General features: G+C 45.0%; 1 protein-coding gene and 1 long non-coding RNA gene across 3 annotated transcripts in view; one reads left to right on the forward strand and one right to left on the reverse strand.

Moving 5' to 3' along the window:
* The window catches only part of LOC110309120, a 60,310-nt gene that overhangs the window by 23,852 nt on the left and 18,510 nt on the right, over positions 1-17,948 (reverse strand). The gene's annotated exons all lie outside the window — the stretch shown is intronic.
* Positions 3,721-17,948, forward strand: part of Loxl2 (lysyl oxidase like 2) — an 87,693-nt gene continuing 73,465 nt past the window's right edge. For both annotated transcript variants that reach the window (XM_029469067.1, XM_021181545.2), the window contains exon 1: positions 3,721-3,850. The gene's annotated coding sequence lies outside the window, so the exon portion shown is untranslated. The remainder of the gene's footprint in view (positions 3,851-17,948) is intronic.

Raw genomic sequence — 17,948 nt, forward strand, 5'->3', positions numbered from 1 at the left:
AGTGGGGGGCGCTATGGGGGACTTTTGGGATAGCATTGGAAATGTAACTGAGGAAAATATGTAATAAAAATATTAAAAATTAAAAAAAAAGAAATTCAAAGTTAAAAAAAAATAAGTAAGCTTTGGTCATTTGCCCAAACTTATGCGTGGTGGCCAGCAGAAGCCTGCGCCACTCTACAACCGCACATGTGGCTTCCCACAAGGAGCTGCATGAGCTTCCTCACTCGCAGTTTCCTTTCTATTGCTTTGGTAACTGTAAGCTACAGGCATAGCTTACCTGGCTTTTCAGCACCGTAACACATGATCCATGACTGAGCGGGACAGCCCCACAGCAGCCCACGCAGCACTTGCACGGGACACTGTGAAAGCCAACTCGCCCTCAGCTTTATTTCCCCATGTCCTGTAACCAAAGAATGTGGTATCTTCATCTATAGGGTCTTTCTGTCAAGTTCTGGGGTGCAACCAACAGCAGCAAACATACCCTTCATGCTTTGTGGGGCTTCAGGAGCCTCCCTGGCCAAGTATAGAAGTAACCCACTTCTGAGACTTGGGTATTTTTATCTAACATCTTTATAACCACTGGTGTCCCTGTCCTGGCTCACACAGGGAAACCTTCTCTACTTGAGCTCCCTAGCTGTCCTTACATTATTATTTAGCTAATTGTGTGTTTGAATGTTCGTGTGTGGTTTGCACATGTGGGTGCAGGTACCAGGGGAGGCCAGAGGAATCCCCGAGAGCTGGAATTACAGGTGGCTGTGAGTTGGGGGTGGGGCTGGGAGGTTAAGAAACAAACTCTGGTCTTCCAAGAGAGCTGTGAGCACTCCTTCCTCCTCATCAGCCCTGTCTCCAGTCCCCTTGCTGATGTTTTCATCGCCCATTCTTCTCCCTCCCTCCAATTAATCCAGTACTGGTATGATTATAAGCTAGGAGGAAGAATCACTGTAGTTGGCTGCCTTCGGCCCAGTTCTGCACATCAGGGCTTGTGAAATGATTATTCGAGTCATTGTCAATTTTCTGTGGGTCCCCATTCTTAACACTCAGTTGGGTGAGACCATTGATGGTGGCTTTACCTATTGCTCACTTGCATAGAAATGCTTGTAATAGGTGAGGCCATGTTTGCATCCCTCACTGATAAGCATGGCCCCCGTATAGTCTGTTTGCCAATCTCTTATGGGGCATGTTGATTTATGTATGCGTCACTTTAGAGCTGTGGTCCCTACTGGAGTAATGGGACACATGACTATTTAGCCCATCTTACAAGGATCTTAGCTGGCTCAAACATCTTCACACTTTTGTCCTAATCCTACACAGAACCCAACTTTATCAAGTTAGACAGAGGACAGACGACTTGGGTAAGGTGGGATATGGAAACCCATCAACATCCTAGGGGTTCAAATACACCGGAAGCTCCTTTACAGATATGGGATGGTGTAAGGTCTTAAAGTAACATGGCCAGGTATTTTATGTGGTTTACCATATTAGCATGTTCTTGAAAACTTTACAACTGTGCCTGGGCCTTGCACCTTGTGTGGATATTCCCCATTCTCATTTTGGAGGAATTTGTATGTCTTTTATATGTTTCCCCATAAAAAAATAGCTTATTTTATTTTATTTAAAACAAACATTCAAGCATTTGCTCCTTTAGCAACAGGGAACCAAGTTAAGAACGAGACCAACAGAGAGGAGGGGACACAGCATAACACATGTAGCTCTACAGGCAAAGTGTCAATTACTCTCTGAATATTAGATTTTTTTTATCTGTAAAACACTCGGAAATTAGTATTATATACATCATCTACGTATGAAACCATTTTACAGAGGTCAGGCAGAATACCAAGGCCCTGGGCCGTCATTCCATGGCAAGCTGTGAATATGTGAAAATTACCTCAGGCCAGTACTCTAAAGGTACATTCCAAGTGAATATGAACTGGCCTGGAGATCCAGTAGCTAAGGGAAGAAAGAAGTACATTAGCAAGGTCTAATGCAGCAGGAAAACAGCCCGGCACTTGTATTTGTTGTCTGGCTTCCTCATTCTGGGACATCTCCAAGGGGGCTCTGTGCATTTCTTCACGCCAATGGTCTTGGTTGGATCAGCTCAAGCCGTTTGGTTTATCTCTGGCCTTCCTGATTGCACCCAACCGGGGATCTGATAGACTATTGGCCTGAACTGCATGTGGGGTCACTCAGCCACGTAGAGAAAGGTAGCCCTGCCTACTGCGATGCTCTGCTGTCAGTGGGGCAGCTTCAGTTGATGTCTCGACACCCACTGTTGGTCCCTCAGTGAAATGGCAAGGCCCTGTCACACACCACCTACTTTAATTAGGAGACATGGATGAGGGCTGGAAGAAACAGTGTCTTCTAGACACTACAGGAACACTGCAGCAGCCGTGTTTGCCTGCATGAGACCTACATAAAACCAAGATACTCAGCCTTCCAACTCGGAGCAGGGAAGGGTCATCAAGGCCCCAGCCCTAGCTGAGGACCTATTAGAGAACCCATGTCTTCCTTGGGAGGGAGAGTCAATGTTTGTTAAGGTTTGTTTCAGGTCAGCCGTGCTCCCACACACCCATGCCTATATGGGTAGCACACATTGAACTCATTGTGTTTTTATTTATTTATTTATTTTATTTTCAAAGAGAAAAGGAAGAACTGGGAAGTGGGGAGTAGGTCTGGGAGACAGAAGGGCAGAGAGTGAAAGACATTGTCTGTGGGCATGAACTTCTCAAAGAATTTTAAGATTTTTATTTTTAAAAAAGAAAAAAAAGTGTGGAGCCTTACTAAGACTCCAGATGCCGACCTCTGGCCTTCACACACACACACACACACACACACACACACACACACACACACACTTTAGATTCAAGGTTGTTGAGAAAATGTGCACCTTCAGGCACTTTCTCCCTGTGATGATGGCCCCTCGGCTTTCTAAACTTCATAGCTCAAAGGATGTCATTTACAAGATTTAGCATTTAAGTAAAGTTGTCAAATTAAAGCTATATGAGTTGGTTTTCCTGCAGTCCTTATCTTGAAAGAATTTCGTTTGTAAACAGAATTCCTAGGTGATTTTGTGGGGGGCGTTTATTTTAGATAACAGAGCTTTAAACCTGCTTAATTTATTTTTAGTTTATTTTTAACCTCTTGCCTGAGAAGTCTTTGGGTAGACCAGCATTAGGCTATTTCATTCAGTGTTATCAGTTGTGATAAAGTTTAAACTCCAGTCATATTCCAGTGACTGGCTTCTTTTTCCGCCCTTGTCTCAAGTTTTCTGTCTTGACGCAATGCACAGATGAAAGAACTGAAAGGCGAACGTTTGGATTTGCTATTCAGAATCTGTCTACCAGAGAAGGAACGCCAAGCCTGAGCGAGATAAATGATGACTTCAACGTTTAGTGTTCAGGTAAAGAAGCTGGATTCAGCGCCCGGCTTAATCCTGGTAAAACATACCCTGGGGGATCTGGAACGCGGAGCCAGGAGGTGGAGAGTGTAGAATCCTCTAGTGGAGAAGTGCACAGCCTGGACCGGCGCGGTCGCCAGAGCAGCCAGCCCCAACCCTTGCTGATCCACCCCACCCCACCCCGCCCCCCAATCCCGGGATAAACCGAGGAAGTTCAACAAAGGGTGGAGGCCGGGCTAAACAGGAGGCCGCCTTCAGGGCGAGCTGGGGTCGGGGGTGGGGTTTGCCGCTAGTTTCTCTATAAAAGCCCCGGGAGAAAGCTTGCCCCAACTGTAGCGCGCACCTCCCCGCATTTTCCCCGGCTTCTTGGCGGGAGGGCCCTCGGCGATCGGCGCGGAGAGGGGCCACCGCTGAGAGCCCAGTCCCAGCCTGGCCACCACGGAGCCCAGCTGCCAAGTAAGAACCTTTACCCCGGTCACCCCCTCTCCCCTTTCGCGCGCGGTCCGAGGGAGCATCCCCAGGCTCCATCCTGCCCTCCTCTCCCTCCTCCCTTGGGCCAGCTCGGGCCAGGAATGCAGGAGGACGTGCAGGCTGACAGGTCCCCCTACCCTCAACCCCAAGTCAGCAGCCCCGCCCAGTCTCACTTTGCCCGGGTCCCGGGAGGCGGTCGACTTATCCGAGAAGCTCGGAGCTTTTCTTCTGGGCAACCAGGGCGCTTCCAGACAGAGGTGTGGGGTCTTGGGGCCCAAGCTGCTTGCTTTGAAGGGTACAAAATGGGGAAGGGGCTTCGGAAAGCTGGGCTGGTAGCCAAGAGTTCTGGTTTTGGAAATATGGAGCTTATGACGGGGCGGGGGCAAGGAAGACGCTTCGATGTGGCTGTGTGGCTGTGAACTGTGGCTTTGGTCTTCGTGCGGTCGAGTGCCTGTGGAGCACATAGCTTGCAACTGGAAAGGCTCTACTGAGAACCAGAGCTCAGTGAACAGAGTAGGAGAAAGGTCCTGGCGCCAAGTATTCATTCCCATGTCTCCCTGGGAACCTCTTACCGCCGTTATCCCGGTGAGACTGAGCAGTAGTTAAGAACCCGCACTAGTGAATCCCTGGGTGGTGTGTAGAGTCCCATGTGTTTAGTCTCGAGGTCCCCAATACTAACTGCGAACGCACAGGCCTTTTGGTCCCTGTGTCCTATTTTGACTCTGTTCCCTACTGGTGTCATCTCTCTACCCCCACCCCCACCCCTGGCCCTGGCCCCAACCCCAACTTTTGAAGTCATAGGTTGTAGTGGTCTGCTGAAAGTGTCTCTATTCAGTCCCCCATAGAAATGATCGGAAGAAACAGATATTCCTTTCTCTCCATTACTCCCTGGCCCTAAAGGAATACTAAAGAGTTCCCAACCAAGCAATCACCAACCAATCAATATCACAACAAAACAGAATGCACAGTAGAGGGGTGTCCCACCCCCCCCCCCCGCGTAGGCTAGGTAACGCTGAGTTATCCAATGTGGCTAGGGAACCCCCAGTTCAGGTGGGAGGTGCACGACGTCAGAAACACGCCCAAATTCATTTTAACCCCCAAGCCCTTGGGGTTAAAGAGATGCTAAAATCAGCCCGATGACTACTTTCCCCTCCTTACACCGAAGGGCTGGAGCTCTACAGCCCTGGTTTAGTGCTCATGACTCTTGGCTGGAGCCCTCCATTATGTCACCACTGGATGTGAGTGCCTGCAACTCCAAAGCCCATTTGTCATCTTGGGAGAATCAGTAACCCGCGGTGTTTTGTGTACTTAGTTGGCCAGGGACTGGGTAGAAGGAGGATGCATTCAATTCCTGGGTCTCTTCACACATTAAAAAAAAAAGTCTGACTCACTGGTCTAATCTTACCTTGGAGAAATTGTAACGTTTTCCTAGTCTCTGCCTTTTCCTGATCCCACTCTCTTCTCCTTGGGATGGCTGTGAAGCCAAGGGGGTTCCTGATGGTTTCCAGGCGGTCCCCAAGGACACTGGGTCCCATTAGTCTGTATTTGCTTTTCCGCTATGACCTTTGTGTTAAAACAGTAAAATCACTTACACCTCAAGTAGAAACACGGGGAATAAAATCCAGTTTGAGGGACGAAGCCCACACTGGAGCCTGACTTTTCTGAAGCTTCCCTAAAGTGTCTTTGAGGACGACTTCCACTGGTCTGTTTCCTTTCCAGCTGGGATCCTCTCCTCTCCTGGGCTCTTTCCTACCCCTCTGACCTTTGGATGACCAGTTGGGAAGTACTCTGTGAGGGAAACAGATTTTCTGGGCTGTGGATGTGACCATCAGAAAGCTGACTAATGTCCTAGAAATTTCTAAATTGTTTGTTTAAGCTGTTTTATGCTGAAGATGTTCAAATATGCTCTTGGGAGCATTCTGAACAGTTATGTTCTTCTCAGCAGTTCTAACATTTTGTCCCACTTACATTATGACCGTTTTTTTTTTCTTTTCTCAGTGAAGTTTTTTTTTAAAATCAAATCTTGACATCATATGATTTATCCATATGTATAGTCATAGATCAGTGCAACCCTGGAAATGTGAAATAACTATGATGCTATTGTTACACTCAAGAAAGTGAACTAAGATTTTGTATTATCCTCTATTACACAATCTGTATTATATTTCTCTCCCAACTTCCTCCCAAATTGAGTTGAGCTCCATCCTGTTGCTCTGTATAATGTGCTAATATTCATGTTTCATGGCATTGCTTGCTTTCAAGCCACTTTCCTATCTACTTTTTACAACGTCCCTCTGAAGACTGAGATGGGTAGTGTTTAATTCATTTCACACTTGGATCTTGAAAATGCAGACATTGTCTGGGCAATGTAGCCGGTTGCTGGGCATACTCAGCACCTGACAGGCAGACTTCATTCCTGGGATCAAGGTGAACAATCACAGGTGAACAATCAGTGCCGAGTACCCCTTAGCTCTCTGAAGAGGACCCCTTGGCAGGCTGCGCTGGAGCTTCCTGCTTTCTGTGGGAAGATGCTTTGGAATCATTTGGTAATTGGCCCTTTGGAGCTTGAGATAGGGGCTGCAAGAAGCCTGGATTTGCTGTAGGAAAGCAGTGGTTCTTCTCGTGGTCGAGGGCAAGGCACCTGCCTTTTTGAAGAGGCAGCTCTGTCCTTGAGGTTTTTCTCTGGTTGGATGAAGGAAATGACTACATCTAGGTTCTAGAGAAAACAAAGGCCACAGAGGAGAGTTTGGAAGAGGATAATCACCCATCTTTGAGGATCACCTGGGTGTTTTGTCTGCTGGCACCTTTCACACTGATGCCCCAACTCCTATGGCATCAAAAGAGGAAGGGGACTCCGTCTCCCTACTAAAATCCCACATTGTAGACATCTTGCTTTATTTTGCCTTTGTCTAATGAGCATTGGTAGCACCAGTGTGCTTTGCTATTTGGATTTTTGTCACTTAGGTTTGCTTGCTTCTTAAATGTAGTGTTAAGATGTCATTTTACATCTTCTTAATGACCACTGGTTAGGATCCCCCTTCCTCCGCAAGCAGTGTAGGGGAAAGGACTGTTTCCTGGACTAGATTATCCTCTGTCTTGTTTGTTTTGCACTGAAACTGACAAGGGATGGACAGATCTTTCATAATACAGCCAGCTAGAGGCTAAGAAAGAGGGAGAAGGGTGTGTGCGTGCGTGCGTGCGTGCGTGTGTGTGTGTGTGTGTGTGTGTGTGTGTGTCCAACCTCATTTACCAACTTGAGCTCAGAAGAGGTGTATGTCAGCCTTAAAGATCTGCAGCTTTAATTCCCTTCTCCCTTAGGTACCAGGCTGTTTCCATCCAGGGAGACTCCCTAAGTAGACTGTGTCTACAGCGCAGTGACAGGGGTGTCATTTCTTTCCTTGTAAGGTTTTTGGGAAACTAGGGAAATGCCTCTTCTTCTAGGGGCCAAAGGTGGCTCTAACAGAGCAGCTTACAGCTACCACTGTTCAATTCCTTCTGTAGAAAAGCCTTTGTGGTCAGCTTGCCTGGCAGTTGTACCCTGGTAGATCCTGAAGGCTCGGATGAAATGGCTGGAGCCCCAGGACCACAGAGTCTGCAAGACTAGCAGTTGTGTGCCGAAAAGGAAGAGCCAGGTAGTTACCCACAGAGACTCTGACAGTGCACACATGACCTTGGACATCTCAGCCTTCAGCCTTGTTCAGACTGGAGCAAGGCCACGGATACTCCTTATCCCGGTTGTCTGGCTGCATGCTTAGCAGGGAGGATTGCCTGGCCAGGTATATAGCTGATTTCCTAAGCCTTCGTGTCAGAGAAGTCCCTAGCACCAAGACCACCTTTTCAGAATTGTTTTCCCCTCCCACTTTCCCTCCTTTTATTCAATTAAATAGCCTAGGCTGACCTCAGATTCAGCATGTAACTGGGAATGCCCTTGAACTTCTGATCTTCTTGTTTCTATCTTGAAGGACTAGGATAACATGCACGCACCACTACAGTGTCTAGTTTATGTGATGTAGGGTACTGAGCCCAGGGATTTAAGGGGTTTTGTTTGTTTTGTTGTGCTTTGTAGTATGGAAGACTGAACCCAGGGCATTATGGATGCTAGGCAAATGTTTTACCAGTAAGCCACATCTCTAGCCCTAGCATGACTTTTGGAAAAAGCATCTAATAGTCTTAACACTCTCATCCAAATCAATTGACTATAGATGAGCACGTGTATTCCTAGATTCTCAATTCTGTGCTTTTCGTCTGTCTTTAAGCCCTACCATCTTGGTTGTCAGTGTATTTGAAACCACAGTGTTCGTGTGTCTTCTCTGCTCGCTTCAGAGTTGACCCTGGATCTCTGGCAATTCCATATGTATTTCAGGATTGGCTGCCTTGTCAATGTCCACAAAGAAATCTGCTAAGATCAGGATTGAGTTGGAGGTACAGGTCAACCTAGGGAGTGGTTTTTAAACAGTAAGCCTTCCAGTCCATGAACATAGGATGCTCGGCCATTTATTGAGAAGATCTTTCATTTCTTTCAACAATGCCTTGTATTTTCAGGGTGTAACACTTGTGCAGTTAGACAGTTAAGACCCTGTACTGCTCTCGTAGAAGACAAGAATTTGGTTCCTAAGGCCCACATAGGCTGACTCACAATTGCCTATGACTACCACCAGCAGATCTGGCGCCATCTTCTGGCCTTCACAGGGACTTCACTCAGGTTCACACACCGATACACACGCAATTAAAAGACAATAAATAAGTAAACATTTCAAAGAAAGTATATAGGAATATAATTTTGTATATTGATATTGTATTATATAACCTTGATGAATTCATTTATTGATTATAATTTTTTAAATTTAGTTTCTTAGGAATTAAAAAGCATTACATTCTATGTATGTGTGTGCACATAGAAGCCACTGCATTACATGTGGAAATCAGAGGACAATTTTCAGGAGTCAGTTCTCTTCCACCAGAGTGGGCTCTGCCGATTGACACTGGTCATTAAGCTTGTTGCTGGCAAGCGCTTTCACCTGCTGAGCCATCTTGCTGGCCCCATTTTCTCAGGATTTTCAAAAAATGCACGTATCTGAGTCCATCCTTAGGAATGTGGTGTCTGTGAGATGGATGTTTGGTCTTCTAGGGAGCTACAAGTCCAGAGGCAGATGAATGTGAAAGCAGGTAGGAACTTGGCCAGAGCTTTGGGCGCAGCAAGCTGATGTTAAAGAGAGTGGAGGCTTGCTAAAGCTGGCCCTGGTAACAGGCTGTTCTTTGAGATGTAGGAAGAATATTAGAACCCATCTTAGAAGGAGACTTGAGATTGGCACTAGTGTTGAGTCTATCCTGAGCAGTACACAGGAGAACTGTCAGGCCTTTGGGTACATGCCACTGCCCTGCAGATGCCATTATCTTGAGTGAGCACTGGAGACTTGGTACCGGCTGGCTTTGTGCAGCCGAGCCCAGCCAGCTTCGCTGATGTGGCAGTTGGTGCCTGTTGCTAATGCTCTCTGGGCTCTCTGGTGGGAGCCAAGGCTGCCACGGGCAGCACAGTCCCAGGTCTGAGGCTTTTAAGCACTTTCAGTATGGCACTCCGACTCTGGGACAGCCAAATGCTTCCAGCTGACTACGGTCTCTGCTTGTCACCGTTCCCTCTCTGGGTTTTACTATCATGAAAAGAGCACAAGGTTGAAATGATGGACTGTTGAACCAAGTTGTTCCTCTCAGACCCTCACTTGGTCTCCAGCTTCTGGAGATGCCCAGTGTGCATGAAGGGCTGAGCCTCCCTTTGATGGTCAAGCCTTATCTTACATAAAGAGCCTGGGCACTCTGAATGACTTGTGTACTCCTCTCACTTGGACTCCCACCATCTCCTGCCATCTCTCACCATCTCCCACCACCTCCCACCATCTACCACCATCTCCCACCATCTCCTGCCATCTCCCACCATCTCCCACCATCTCCCACCATCTCCCACCATCTCCCACCCAGTACATTCAGCTCACTCAACTGTCTGAGCCCTTCCATAATTGAGTGTCCACCTAGACAGACCTTGAGCTCTCAGGCTGCAGTCAGTTCCATCCCTGGAAACATCAGGCTTGTGTGGAATGACTGGATTGCATCCCAAGCTTGTAAATCATCCTGGCCTCAATTTTCATCTCCTCTCCCTGCTAATTTTTGTGAACCTCCATCTCCTTATAAAAGAGGCGCTTGAGGTTAGAGCAGTCTAATTAGTTCCAAGATGTTCATTCTAAAATTCTGTGTGTCTGAAAGTATGTGTAAAATAGGTAAAATCTGTCTCCCATGTGGCATTTAATAGTGATTGATAGGAAGCCATACAAGCAAGAAGATCTCCATGATCGCGTGTATCATCTCAAGAACCCAAGTAAAAGCGTGGGCATGGTGATGTCCTGTAGAGACAGAGACAGAGACAGAGACAGAGACAGAGACAGAGACAGAGACAGAGACAGAGACAGAGACAGGTGGGTGTCTGGGGTTCATTGGCTAGTCAGCTTGGTCTACTTGAACAGCTTCAGAGAGAAACCCTACCTCAAGAAACAATGGATGGAACCTTAGAAAGCAACACCCAAGGTTGATGTCTGTCCTCAACATGCATGTGTACATGTGTGTGTGTGTGTGTGTGTGTACACAAAACTCTCACACATGTATGCAGCCTCTGTACATGCACACAACTACAAAATTCATTTTAAAAATATAATACAAATGGAGTGGTACCCTCCTGAATCTTGTCCAGATTGTTCCCAGTGTGAGATTATATGAGTCGTCACCCTTTGAGCATTGGCTGTGAACCTGTCATTACGCTGGATACTTTGGACCTTTTATATCACCCAAGGACCCTATCATGCCTCTCTGTTTGCAGAATCTGAACCTGCTCTTGGATGCTGACATCCTCTCCTTTTTAATTAATTAATTTTAAAATTAACTAACTTTCATTAATTAATTTTATTTAATTAATAATTTTTTTACATTCTGACCACAGTCTCCTCTCCTATCCCCCCACCCCTCCCTCCCATCCACTCCTCACCCATTTCTCTTCAGAAAAGGGGAGGGTTCTCATGGATGACATGCCAGCCATGCCATGTCAGGTTGCAGGAAAGTCTAGGCACCTTCTCTCCTATGAAGAAGGCTAGATAGGGCAACCCTGTAGATGGAAAGGATCCCAAAGGCAGGCAACAGAGTCAGAGAGCCCCTGCTCCCACTGTTAGCAGTCCCTCAAGAAGACCCAAGCTATATAACTGTAACATACGTATGGAGAGCCTACCCCGGTCCCATGCAGGCTTCCTGGTGAGTAGTTCAGTCTCTGCAAGTCCCTATGGGCTCAGGTTAGTTGAGCCTGTGGGTTTTCTTGTCATCTGGCATCCTGTTATGAATTATCTTGTAGCCAAGCCATGTGTCCCCCTTTTGGTAGGGGTTATGTAGGTTGGACATTTGAACCCAGTGAGCATCCTTGTGACTTTCTATGTGTGGTCTTTGAGTTGGATTGTGAGTTTTCCAGTTTCTTCACTGTGGGCAATGTGTTGGAGAGTTGAAGTCTATCACTTCATTGTTATGTGTGTGTGTGTTATACATGTACACACCCATGTATGTCATGCATGTATGTGGGTGTGCTCATCCATGTAAGTGCATGTGGCAGCCAGAGGTTGATGCTGCAGTGTCTTTCTCAACTGCTTCTCTATCTTATTTTTGGGGACAGGATATCTTATCGATCCTATATTCACAGTGTCAGATAGGCTGACTGACCAGAGACCTCTGCTCCCTTTACCCCATGAGCTGCTCCTCAGTGGTCTTTACCTTTCCGTCTGACCTAAGAGTTTCCCGTAAGCACATTTGAAAGTGTCTGAAATTGTTTCATCAACCTCCCCAGGAAACAGCCTGGTCAAAGTGAGATTCCACCCCAACCCAGAGGTGGACAGTGGGGAACCCTGATTGGTCACAACAAATCATGCTAACAAAGACCTCATTTTGAAGGCTGAAAACTATTCGGCTTTGTACAGCCACCTTCTCACCACCTCACTCTGCCCTGAACATTCCATCTCTGTAACCAGAAATAGACAGGACTGTGGTGGAATTCAGGGCTAGGGGCAAAATGAATCAGGCCTGGACCAGTCTGGTGTCTAAAAATCTCCATTAGTGTCTGAAGTATTCACAAGGGCTTCCCTCATGCTCTTGAGTACACCTCGTCTGCTCAACACATCCTCCCTCCACAAAGTGTAGCCAGACACAGCCCCAGACCACTCTCCAGAAAGAGCCAAGAACCACTCATCTCTCCTATTGGCCTCAGCAGGAATCCCTGTCCAGTAGAGGAGACAACTCTCACCTCAGCCCCTGATCCAAAATCTATATCTCTAGAGATGTCAAATAGAATATTTTTATTGGTGACAGAATTCTGCTACGTTCTAGCCCTTTCCTTTGTATGAGACCAACATGGGCCACACTGCTCTTCTGTGGTGAGGTTATCTTGGCCACGCTTTGTATTGAGGACAGCAGGATAAACATGGGTGCTCTAGAACCCAGACATCTGGATACAGGATGAAGAGATGACTCAGCGATTAAGAGCACTTGCTGTTCTTTCTGGGGGCTCTGGATTCAATTCCCAGCATTCAACCTCATGGCAGCTCACAATTGTCTGTAACTCCAATTCCAGGGGATCCAATGTCATCTTCTGACCTCTATGGGTTGGTACCACACACGTAGTGCACAGACATACATGTAGGAAAAACACCCACACACATAAAAATTTTTTTAAAAAAGTGAAAAATCTTAAAAACAAACTAACTTTAGTATAAATATATTGGGGAAAATGAATAATCTGACTTGGGAGGCCAAAGCCAAGTCATATACAATTCCATAGAATCACATGCAGTCACATAGAATCACACACAGTCCCCATAGAGTCACATGCAGTCACATATAGTGAGTGCCTACAGAAATCTCTTTTAGGAAGAGATTAAACCTGGTTGGGACGCAGCTAGATATGAGGGTCAGACAAAGATCCGGTACCACAAGAATGCTTTGAAAATCCAAAAAGCACAATGCTCCAGATACAGTGTATGGTTTGTATGTGATGTGTTTCCCTTATTCTGTGTGATGTGTTAATATCACTATTGCCAAAAACAGTAGTTGCTGCTTCCTAGACATTGAAGGAGAAGTGAACTCTGGGAAGAGAGCTATGGCTCACAGGGGCCATTGTCAAGGAGCATGGGATTTGTCACATGCCAAATCAGGGACAGGAGGCAGTGCCTAACAGACGAAGGGTACCACCAGTCCCATGACTTTCCACACAGCTCATACGAGAGTACTAGTTCACATCTGTACATATTTCCTTTTTTATAATAAAGTCTAATGAAACTTATACAAATTATGGAAGATAGTTTCAATTTTCTCAAATGATAGTTTTGTTCATTTGTTTGTTTTACTGTGTTCTGTAACTGACATATTTAAGGTGCTTATTTCCAGGTATGCCTCATTATTCCAGTTAGTAATAAAATATAGAAACAGACACAAAAGTCAGCTTTGAGGAGCCATCATGACTTTACAGAGGGTCAAATGGGGATATATCTGTGGTTAAAAATAATAAAATTACTTCTTTGCTAAGTAGTCCCTTTCTAATGTGTAGTGGCTTTGTTTTTCTCTTCTGACTAATTTTGTATCTACTTTGTCAGGGTATTTTCTGGATTTCTGGTCATTTAGTTGTTTTCATCCCTTGACACTTTATGGGGTCACTTTACCAATGGAGTGTCTTTCTTGAAACCTGTAGAAATTTGTAGTAGGCCCATTTTGTCACAGGCAAAGTGAAACTGTGCCACGCTACTTTCTAATTTTAGGTCAGCTGCCAGGTCAGGCTGTATGAGAAAAAAACATGGTGGAAGAGTAGCCTTGGAGAGTATGACAGGAAAAGAAATTCTATTGAGATGAAGCCCAGGACAGAGTCCTCTAGACACATCATCAAAAGGAAGTCATTAAGAAAGCCATCACATAAATGCTTAAGTGATGCCTATCCCAACAGATGAATGACTCTTAACCTAGTAATAATACAAAAAAATGATGAAAAATTATACCAATAAAATTCATAACTCTCTAGTAACTGATTCTGAGATATCAAAGAAGATGAAATGTGGAGCAGAGGATTCAAATATGCTTAGTATGTTGAAAGACAACACACACATGCAGGCCTGTGATCTAAGAAGGCACTGTTGGATCAGAACAAGACAGTGACCATATGCATGGTCATGACAGAGGAGTCAAAAAGAGACTTCAACAGAAAATTCAGGGGTGAGAAGCTCAAAAATCAGGAAAATCAGGTGGCGGCTTCAGTAACACACTAGATCAGATAGGAAAAAAAATAACAGAGCTTGAAAATAAGATTTTTTTTAAAAGTTAATAACAGGAAAGAATGAAAGAGAGAGAGAGATGAAGGAAGGAATGAAGGAAGGAAAAAATAAGCAATGAGGAGACCATGTGAAAGCTTTTAGGGTATCCTTCAAAAATCAAATATTTGGCTTGTTGGAAGAGCTATAGGCTGAGGGCATAAAAAAACCTATTTAATTAAACAACAGCAGACAAATTCTCAAATATAGGTGAGCATATGAGCATCTAAGTACAGGAAACATTTAAAATCCCAAATAGACATGATCATAAAAATACTTTGTTAACATATTATAGTTAAATTACCCAAAGTACTGATCAAAGAATTTTTCAATATATACAACAGAGTGCAAGTAACATATAAAGACAAACATTAGATTAATATTTTCTCAGAAGCAACTCTGAGTACCAAGAGGGCATGGAATGATATTTTTCAAGCACTGAAAGAAAATAACTACCAAGACTATTATACCCAACAAAACTGTCCTTCACAGCAAAAGAAGTAAGAGCCTTTCATGACAAGGCTAAGCTAAGGGCACTCATGGCAATAGATCACAATTACAGAAGAAGGTAGAAAGAATTCTATACTAAGAAGAGAAAACTGGGGGCCAGAGAGATGGCTCAGTGGTTAAGAGCACTGGCTGCTTGCTCTTCCAGAGGTCCTGAGTTCAGTTCCCAGCAACCACATGGTAATGGGATCTGATGCCATTTTCATACATTGTTTTAAAGGCTCTGCATAGCAAGCAAACAATAGGGAGAAGAGGCATTCATAGAATGAGGTGGACTTTACCTTCTATCCATCTCACAATTGATATCCAAAGAGAACTCAGAAGAGTTAACCAAGTAGTACAGAGTGTGAAAATTGGAATAGATGCTATCAAAGAGGAAATAAAAGTGGTCAAGGACTTTTCTGGGATGAGGGAGCTCATTTCTTCACTAAGCACATACAAATGAAAACTGCAGTGAGATTCTAGCTCACCTGTGTGAGAATGGGGTTTTTTTGATGATTTGGAGGAAAGGGAGCCCTCAATCGCCATCCTATTTAGCATTAACTGCCAACCTGCTACAACCTAGAGTCATCTGAGGGAAGAGCTTCTAATGAGGACTTGTCCAGAACAGACTGATCTGTTGGCATGTCCACTTGAGGTGGGGTGGGGCATCATCTTGATTGTTAATGATCGTGGGAGGGCCCATCCCACGGTGGGTGGCCCCATTCCTTTGGCAGGTGATCCTAGGCTGTATAAGAAAGTGATTTCTACTTTAAATTCCTTCTTGGGTTCCTGCTATGATTTCTTTCAAGGACGGACTGTAACCTATAAGCTGAAACATACCCATTCCTCCCCTAAGATGCTTCTGATCAGAGTGTTGACTTTTTAAATCCATATTGCCGATTTCTCCTGTTTCCAACTTTTCTCTCTAGGGCTTCAGTTAAATTCAGCTGCTTGTTTGTATCCTCTTCCAAACCACTGACCATTTTTACCAGAAAACTTCAAATCTTGACTTGACCATTTTAACCATAAAACTTCAAATCTTGACTTGGCATTTTACCTATTTCAGTGTCTTTGGGTTTGGAAGTTGAGTTTGGTTCTTTTAGAGAAGCCATGTTGTCCTCCTCTCCCCTCTCCCCTCTCCCCTCTCCCACTCCCCTTTCCCTATCACCCCCCCCTACTCCTGAAGTGGAGCAGAATCTTCTTTTTGGGCAGCCTAATGTTGAGGGCTTAATCCCTGGCATCAAACCCTTTGGAAGGAGCTTCGTTTCTCTTCACTCTGCTGAGGAACTATGGAGATAGAGTACATGATGCTCTTTCCTGCTCTTGTCCAGAATTCCTACTCTTTCCCTTTCTCTTCGGGTTTCTAAGGTTCATTCTGTATTTCTCTCTTGGAAATGAAGTTTATTTTTCTTTCTACAACTCTCTTCCTTTACTGGCTCTCATGGTGTCTTGTGTACCATCTCACCCAGAGTCCCCCTCATGAAGGATTTTCAAATCCTAGCATCTGTACATTGTCAGTCCTGGAATCAAATCAGGAACTCTATACTGGAAACTTTCTGGAGTGACAAATAAAGATATGATGCTGACGTTGGGACAATTGAAGTATCACTGTTCATAGATATCCCAGATTGAATATCTAGAGCCCCTTCTTACTCTCTGATTTCATCCTTTCTTCAACTCTGCAAGAGCCTTGGCTAATGTAGCCCTGCTTCAACGTCTACGGAGATATCCTGTAGTTCTTTGTCCTTTAGCACAGATTAACACCTACTTAGTTTATAAAGCATAGGCAGTTGAACTTCTGCAACAGACTATGCTGTATAAATGAGAATTTCTGGGTTTTAAATAACGGTTTATTAAAGCTGGATCTAGAAGGACCTGCCAAAGTTTATCCCCAGCTCCAGTGCATAATTGGAGGAATCAAAGTTCAAAATTAAGCCCAGCCCCAATGTTCACAGCTGAGCATCAGCCCACACTATCATAGGTGCTTGAACAACTCGACTGGAATCAGGAGCACAGAGCAGCCTGATCCAAGATACATCAGCTATTCATATTTGAGCATCAATTGTGGGTCAGAGATTCAAGGAGCTTTTTCTTTGATTCTTTTTACAAAGTGTCCCATGAAACAGGTGTTTCTCATTTTCATGTAAGATTGTTTTAAGAAATATATTCTTTCAAGTCTACAGGATTATTAAGTCTAGGAAAACCTAAGTACACCTGGGGTTCCCAAGCTCATGAGCAGTAGACATAGAATGTGAACCAGTTGCTGTCAGTGAGGATGTAACAGTGATCTGTCCTGTTGTGTGTGGAGGGGGAGTGTGGGGACAGCCACAAGTGGTCACCAACTGTTGGGTCACATACAAGGCCTTGAGGAACCGATGCTTCTGATGAAGCCCTGGAACCTGAGTCCCACTGTGTGAGTGAATTCCTTTCATATACCCCTCAGAGGGCCCTTGGAGCCCAGCACCTCTTGTCAGGAAGACGTAGAGGACATTGTATTCTCAAGTGGATTGAATTGAATGTAAGACTATCCTTGCAAGACCATGAAAAAAAAATACAAGGGACAAAATTTATCATTTTCTGGTGAGCTCCAGAGGTGAGCAACCCCTTTCTAGCAGTCGATGCTTTGAATTCTTCCAGTCAGATGTTTCAGCCTTCAGTCATGTTGCTTGAAGCCTTCTGATGCTGACCTTTTCCTGGGCTCCACCATATAAGTAATGAGGATCATCTCCTACAAAGTTCCCAGGTATCACTCAGGTGATATTCAGTAGGACATTCTTCAAGAAAGGTCTTGTGCAACAGGCAGACAGACAGACAGACACACAGACACACACACACACACACACACACACACACCCATGGCCTGCACAACCTCAGTGTGTGTGAATTGAACTTTGGGGTCTCCACAGTCATCTGCTGTGTCCAACTGACCCAGTTGGCAGACACCCTCTGTTGACAGACCAAGGATTCCAGAGTTTCCATGGTGTCTGTGATGCAACTTCCCTGCTGTAGAGTGTTCTGAGACTGTGGATTTGAAGAGGCTCCTCAGAGATATTCAAAGGGATGCTGAGGATACAGCTTCCTGGTGTCTAACCACAGGAAGAGATGGGACTTCATCCAGGCTTTTTGACCTACCTCTCGTCTCGCTCTCCCCTCCCCCTCCTCTGTGTGGTACACAATACCATATACATGTATGCTATTGCCTTTTTTTTTTTTTTTTTTTTTTT

This window comes from Mus caroli, chromosome 14 (genome assembly GCF_900094665.2).
Source record: "Mus caroli chromosome 14, CAROLI_EIJ_v1.1, whole genome shotgun sequence".
Classification (NCBI taxonomy): Eukaryota; Metazoa; Chordata; class Mammalia; order Rodentia; family Muridae; genus Mus; species Mus caroli.